An 8323-nucleotide genomic window follows, 5' to 3' on the forward strand; every position below is an offset into this window, starting at 1 on the left:
GAATGCCTCCACGAGCGAGGGGACCCACGTTGAAACGTGGACTAAAAAGGTACTTTGATTTTGAAAAATAAAAATAGAATTGATTTTCTTTTTTTTATTATTTTTTAGGAAAAAAAAAAGGAAACGTGAAACCTATTTTATATAAAATAGATTATATTTATTTTTAAATTTTTGGATAAAGACCAAAGAGTATCAATTAACATCAACTGCTACGGAAGGAAGAGCCGGAGCCCTCTGTTCCTTGGAGAAAGAGCACCGAAGTGAAAAGTAAACAATGGGCGCGGGTTCGCCTGTATTATATTTTGTATGTCGTTTATGCCCACTTTTTTATTTATTTATTACATTGAATCAACGATTTAAAGATGAGGGCAGTAGAGGCTCGAATAAAAAAAAGAAACATAACAGATGTTTGAACTTTGAACGAAAGATCCCAATCGTATGGTAATTGCTGCAGTGCATATTAATGTTGCTTTGGGCATATATACACGTTGAAAACTCGAGTAATGCCACTCGCGTCACGTGTGGCCGTGTAGGTAAAAAAAGGCGACAAGAAAAGAAAATTTGTGCATTTTCGGTCAGGGACAGTTTGGTCAATAAAAAGGCTTTATATACTCTGATTGGTGGTTGCTGGAGGGTTGTTGCCTGTTGGTTGTTACTCCAACCTGGCTAGCACATCACTTCCCAAACATTAGCCAGTTGGCAAGTTATAGGTCTAGTATAGTAGCAGACCTAGAGACGAAAGCTTTTAAAAACACAAACTGCATATCCTCGGGAGAAGCAAAGTGAGCCTTGCAATCATTTTGCAGCTAACCAGTTAGGCATCCCAACAGTAAGATGGGCCCGAACCTTGGTCCTACATAACCTGATCAATTGATGATGCAGCCGAGGTTTTCATTTGGGTCCACTTGACTCTCGCTATATTACGTGGCAAGTTCCATGCTACCACGTCGGCAAAAAGTCCACTCTTTGTAAAAGCACAAGAGTTGCATAGAGATTCGGAAAAAAAAATTTAAAAAAAAAAAAAGGTGAAGTATAAAACGGGGTATAGGGCTGACGTGGATAAAGGTATATTTCTCATAAAATTATAAATCTAGATTTGTCCATGTCATATTTCCACATGGCGAAATTCTAACCAGTTGTAGTTATGGATGTGAAAAGATATAATTCAACTTTTGTCTAATTGTATTACTTATGGGCCCACTATATCTTTACTCCTTAGGGTGCTGAATTAAGGGGTTGCACGGGGGAGTTGTTTGCTAGCATTGATCGTCCTTGTAAAAGGCATGAGCACATAAGATATAGGTTAGGGTTACTAAATATAAAATGAATGGAACCTCACCGCGCTGCAACTGCGAGACATGGTACGACCTTTTTTTGTCAACCTCTGGTTCATTGGCATCGCCTATTATATGTGTCCCATCATGTCTGTATTGAATTGAATGCTGCTGCTGAAACCATTGCCAAGGCTCTCGTATAGACACTTTCACTGACTTTGGTAGACTTTAAAGTCTAGCAGCAACATAAACAGACTTTTTTTTTCTCATAGAACTGAAGTGAAATACATGATGGTTAGGGAAAATAGTTTATCCAATAGATATATTAAAGTAGGGGTACTTTAAGCCCGACCTATATATATGAAACATTATGATAATGGCACCTAAATTATATATGATATAATATTATATTATATAGTGTATAGAATAAATTTTAAGCATTTTTCAAGTTCAGTCCCTTCAGATTTCGTTTATTGATTCCGCAAATGTATATTCGCCCAATCACCCACCCTTTATAAACACTATCCCTCCATGAATTGGAAATCTTTCCCCTTCACAATGACTTGAAATGTACGATCTCATTAGGAATTCTAGGGGAGGCTGATCTCAAATTACCTCTATATTTTATTAAAAAAAAGTCTATGATGCGAAAAAGGCATGATATTGAAATGAAAACTTAACCAATAATCAAACCCTCCCTCTTGTGAATTTTGATAAAAATTCGTTTCATTGGTTATCACATTTATGATGTTGGTTGATTGGCTATAAATTTTGATTATATGACGTATGATAGATAGATAGATAGATAGATAGATAGTATAAGTAAGTTATAAGTCCAAAACCTGGCCGATCGAACCTATGATTACCCCTAGTCATAAGTCCTTTCATGGATGCTCATTTATTTTTGATGTAGCATATTAGAAGTCGAGAAACAAAGACCCATTTGGGAGAAAACCCTAACTGTTGGGATCATTCTTGGCATGACTGGTCAACCCATTTAGTGATCTGCTTATCTTTTTGGTCAAATGACAACAATTGAAGTCAATTATTCTTTAATCCTACACCCATGGTAACATGTCATGCCCAAGAGCATTCCTAAGAGCCAAAGTTTTTTGCCATTTGATTGCTTAGAGGATATAAAAAAGTGAAAGAACCCAAATAATAAAGAAAATAATAATTTTTTATCTTTTAAAGATATTTGATTTGTGAGAAACAATAAGAAATCTTAAAATTATAGTAGTTAATGGCTCCATTCACGGTTCACTGGGAGGGACCTGCCACCAACAGGCCACTACATTCATACATTGAGAACATCTCCCTCGTCATTCATGGGTATATGTTCTCAATCTATGACCGCAATGGCTAGTTAGGTTGTTGTTGAAAACATGTTTTTTTTTTTTTTTTGACTTTTTCAAATAAAAGCAAAGAATATCATTTTAAAATAAAACTTTAAAAGCACAAATTGATAGGAGGTGGGGGAGCCAACTTGGTTATTACATAGTAAACTTAGGACATTTCAGAAATATATAGAATGGAGACTTAATGGATGACTTTAATTTTATGTACATTGAAGGCCAGAAGAATTTTTATTTTTTTTATCCCTCTCGCAGTACCCAAATAACTACACTCTTTGGTCGTCTTACACGTTATGTATGGCCTCCTCCTATTGTGTCTGTGTATGTTTTGAATCATTCTACATGGAGTCATGAGTGAGCTACTGTGTTTAGTGACAATCACATGACTTGATCACATGCCTCCATATTTCAACAAGAACTTGCAGTTACATGGATTTGATCCCATGCTTTCATATTTCAAAGAGATATTGAGTGACAATCTCAACTACTGTAGTGCAACTTTTGTTTGATCCTTCATATAGACACTTCTATCTTACTTGGTTGTTCTTGATCACATACATACATAATTTACTCTCTTTGGTTTTCTTTTTATATTTTAATGAGAGACTTGTGTCAATATTCGATTTTTGCTCGGCCCATTGTCTAAACCCTCAATTCACTTTGAACACCCAATTAAACCCTTTCAAATTCTTTGAAAACCTAACCCCCCCCCCCCCCCCAAAAAAAAAAAAAAAAAACCAACTTTCATATCAAAATCCTTCAAATCCATCGTTAAATCTACCTAATACCAATCTGATGGCCTCGATCAACCCCCATTTACACCTTGACCCTTAGATCATACACCACCATCAAACCCCAAACATCCTACAATACATACCCATGAAATTTCAAGTCACGTTCCCCGTTTCCCCTTGCATCAAATAAGTTTCCCTTTTGAGCCCTGTTGTAGCCTAAAACACCCGGAACCCAGCTCCCTTTGATCCTAACAACTCTAAAGCAGTTAGATTGTATGATTGAATCTTAGACATGTTAAAACATCCACATACAAGGTTTCTACCCAAAATTTCCCTATTTACCCCTCAATTAAACCAAAATTATAATTTGGATCCTCTTGTTAACATAAATTCCCTTAATATTGACTTCCCTAAATCAATTGGACATTACCATCAGATTTGAGCATCCTAAAATCTCTATATGTAAAATTTCACCCTAATATACTCTTATTTGCCTCTTCATCACACAAAGATTTCATTCCGATGCTCTACATCAACCAAATCTCTTACCCCTGGATTTGTTTGATCCAGGCCCAATTAGGACAATTTGACCCTACCAATCTATCCAAATCTACCATTGTTTTCTTCTAAGCCCCCAATAGCTATGTATAATTTAGTATGTTTATTGCCATTTTTCAGATTTTTCACGGCTTTAACAATTGCATAATTCTTCCCGGATTAATAAATTAATATTAACAAGGATATTAGTAGTTTTCTTGAATATTTTATTATAGATTAAAGTTTAGATTGCTCTCGAATAGGATGCTTTGAAGCTTGAAATCCTTGAATATCAATTAGTTCTCCACTTTCTATCATTTGGGTTTGTTTTGTCCGCTATGATTAAGTCTTGTTTTTTTGTAATGTGTATTACCTTTGATTTGTGATCTCAAACTGAAATGAATAGTGTAGAATTTGTTTCTGGGTTGATGGCGATGAGATGTAATAAATGTGTAGATCAAACTAAAAGGAGGGGGATGTTGGCTATAGATCTAGGTGTAGCTTGATGGGTAGGGGAGGGAATAAGTGGTCGAAGGAAGAAACATTAATATGAAAAGAATAACAAAAAAGAAGAAAAAATAATAAAATTTAAATTAAATAAAAAACAAAAAAGATAATAATAAGAAAATTGTTATAAAATAAAGAAGATAAGCTCTATGAAACAATGAAGCAAATAGGGTAGCATAAGCAAATAGCAAAAAAATAATAAAAATATTTAAAAACAATTAAAAATATATATAATAAAAATAATAAAAAATAAAATGAAAAGTAAATAAAAAAATAACTAGATAAAATTTTAAAAATAGGAAAACAAAATGAATAGAAAATATAAAAAGAATAATGATAATAATAATTAATTAATTAATTAAATGAGAAAATAAAAGAGTATAATAATAATAATAAAAGGGGAATAAAAAATATATGATAAATAAATAAAATTGAGTAAATTCATTGTTGTTGGTTATTCTCAACTCGTCACTTTCTATATCATTGCTATGCTTTTGATTGCTCATGTATTTGTGATTATGCTTATTTGGGATGCCATATGAGGTCTACCTATTGGAGCTAGGAGAGGGGTGCCTAACACTTTCAATTTCCCATTGGAGTCTTACTTGGATTGGTGTAGTTAGTGCCTAAGCTTTGAAGTCACTATTAAACCAAACATGCTTTTTGGTGTATATTCCACATGTCCCATCACCTATATTTCACATAACTTATGGGTGGCGACTCCAATTCAGCCCAAGTAAGTTGTTTCCCCGATGCTCACAACTTGTAACTGAGTATGAGTAATTTAATTTTTGCTTCAAGCTTAAAAAAAGTTAGTAGATCATCAGCAACACTAGCACACGAAATTCAGCATGCTTGCTTTACCTTTTCATCTACAACATAGGGTTGATTTTCTAGCCAATTGATTGACACTTTTAGAGTCTGTTTAATTTGCAGGAATAGGGGTTTATAACCAATATCAGAATTTGGTTGGATGGAATTGAAATCCATTCTCATTCCCGGTGGAATGGCATTCCCCAGTATCAGAATTTGGTTGGTTGAGGTAATTTGGACTAGCTGAATGCTATGGCTGTTCAGCAGGCTGTGAAACCAATGATGAGGTTCCACGCCAATAATAAATCCATAGCCCCAAGAGGAATAAATCATTCAGATTCTGATTCATAGGGATTCCCCGATCTTTAGATAATATTGGCAGGATTTCTGCTATTGCAAAAAGTACACCTTCCATGCAAGTATAACTACTCAAAGTGTCAAAGAAGGTACACAGCTCTCTTTTTTTGGCTCTTGTACTAAAGAAAACGCCAATTTTTATTTACATACTTCGTAGAAGACAATAGAAAACCAAATTTGGGCCTGACCCAGAATGCTCAATGAATGAATAAATCAAGCGCAATTACTGAAAAGAAAGCGATTAAGGTCGCACTTGGGCGGGTCCAGTTTTGTAAGGGCTGAACCTGAGTTTTCAAGTTGTAGGCTAGGCTTGGGCTAGTAAATTTGGGTCTGACTTAAACTTGTCTTGGGCTTTAGGTTGAGGTCATGGATAGTCCATTTCCAATCCAAGCTTGGCCCAATTAAACCTGAGCTTATACATATGTGTGTGTGTTTGTGTATATGTTTATAAAGGAAATTTGTACATATTTTCAATAAATTCTATTCATAAATTAAGACATAAAACCCAATACAAGATGTCTATGCAAAATTACATTTATAAATTCTTTCAAACCCAACCAACCTACCCCAGCTAATGGATTCAACCAAAGCCAAACCAGGCCAAAGCTGTGTTGGGCTAAGCTCAAACCCAGCCCATTCTGGGTTTTGGGCCTAAAACATTAAGCCCAGGTCCAGATTTCAAGTTTATACTTTTATATGTAAAATATTAAAGTACATATAATATTTTATATTATATATCATATAATGTATACAATGTATTTTATACATAAAATGAGGAATTTCCAAACTGGGCTGAAAATGACCACCCCACGCCACATCGTTCTTCATCCGGATTTGTTCCTCAAACCAACCTCACAGCACTTTCAGTGCATCCATTGGAAACATCTCCTGAATTTGTATATTTTCATCCATGGGAAGATATTCCTAATATACGGTTATGATGCACTGTAAGGTGTGCATTGCAAAGAGCAAATCCGATTTTGCAGTGAAGGTGCATGCCCATGGGTAGGATCATGGTTTTTAAAACCGGATCAGACTGGATGATCAGGCTGAAAAACCCAGAAACCACTCAAGTAACAAGTTCTGTTTTACCCTAAAATCGTTTTTGATAAAAAATCGTTGATTTGATCAGTAACCCACTGACCCGGGCAATCAAACAATTGTCCCAGACAACAGTTTTGGCCAATTTTTTTTATTATTTTTATTTTTTAAGTCAGAACAGACCATCCATTCGAGCTGGATAGACAGACCGTTCAACCCAGAAACCGGTCCCTAGAATGGTTCCCTGTCCGATCCGATTTTAAAAACATTGGGTAGGATGCAACTGGGCCATATTCAGGTTGAAATATGATAAAATTTTAACAGGTCCGATGCTGTGTAAATCCTTCTTTTGAATCTTGATTCCACAAGGACAATACTCACTATTTAGAGAGAGAGAGAGACAGAGACAGAGAAAGAGAGGAGCATCTTCTGCAAATTATGGTTGTTATTCTGTTAGAGCTCTTAATCAAACACAAACGCACTAATAATGGAAATAGAAAAGCATAACCGGTGGTATGTATTTATATTATATCGAGAGCCTCAAGAAAATGGCACAAATGTTAGTGGTGCGAATGTGCCACAAAACTCAACTGGGAGTGTGATTGACACTGAATAAATCGACCACATGCCTTGGGTAGAGGTGCTAATCTGCTCCCTCCTCTTTTGACTGTATTGATACGTCTATATCTATTTATGTACCTACCCCCACCTCCAGTTGACCTTTTCCATTTTCCAAACTTATTTTTTCCCTCTTCTGTTTTTTCACAGTTTTCTTTACATGTAAAACAAAAAAAAAAGGGTGCAATATCAACTGGAGCTATCACCATCAGGCAGCTAATTGGTAAGTGATTACTGGAAGTGAATCGTTGTGGCAACAAAAGTGATTGAAGTAGAAATCTAAAAGAAGATCAATGATAAGGTGAAGGATTAAAAAAGAAAACAAAAAAAGGAAGGTGATGGCCTGATGGATCATGGATGGGGTATTTATTTATTTATTTTTTCAGTAGCAATAATTCAGCCTACCATTTGGTGGGTCATTTCTAACTGGTAAGGTACAGTGGGGGCCCATCCCAATCTAATATTCTATCTCTAACGGTATCATATTCTCCAAAGTTGCTCTTATATCTGTTGAATATTACATCTATGCCATTTTCCCATTATATTTGACTTTTTTTTTTATTAATCCATTTATATATTCGACATTGGCAGTGGGGTAAGTCGGCTACGTGGAGGAGTCAGATAGAGATTTCTCTTGGATTGGTTGTGTGTCCAATCTCACAGTCCACAACACTCCTACACCCATTCAATAAACTTTTTGGGTCGATTTTTTTTCCACTAAAAAAGGGTGAAACAGGACAGGAGCTTGGAGGTTTCTTTATTTATCATCCCATCCTCGGTCCTCACGAGAGAGAGAGAGAGATCTAATGATTAGAGGAGTGTGGGTTGGAATCTAACGATTATAATCAATGTATAGGTGTAAGGTATATGGAATTAATTAGTGCTATTACCCAAAAAAAGCAATTAATTAGTGAGCTTGTACAGGTGATTAGAGGCTACTTTTTTGTTTTTATTTGATGGGGTTTTGGGGGTTTTTAAGATGGCTTAAATTAAATTGTCATATCTATCCATCTCTTGATATCTGCTAAAATTAAATTCTAGTATAAACCATCCCATTAATTTTATAAATTTGCCCACCGACACTAAA

The sequence above is a fragment of the Nelumbo nucifera genome, chromosome 4 (assembly GCF_055504915.1).
Source record: "Nelumbo nucifera cultivar China Antique chromosome 4, China Antique-T2T, whole genome shotgun sequence".
Classification (NCBI taxonomy): domain Eukaryota; kingdom Viridiplantae; phylum Streptophyta; class Magnoliopsida; order Proteales; family Nelumbonaceae; genus Nelumbo; species Nelumbo nucifera.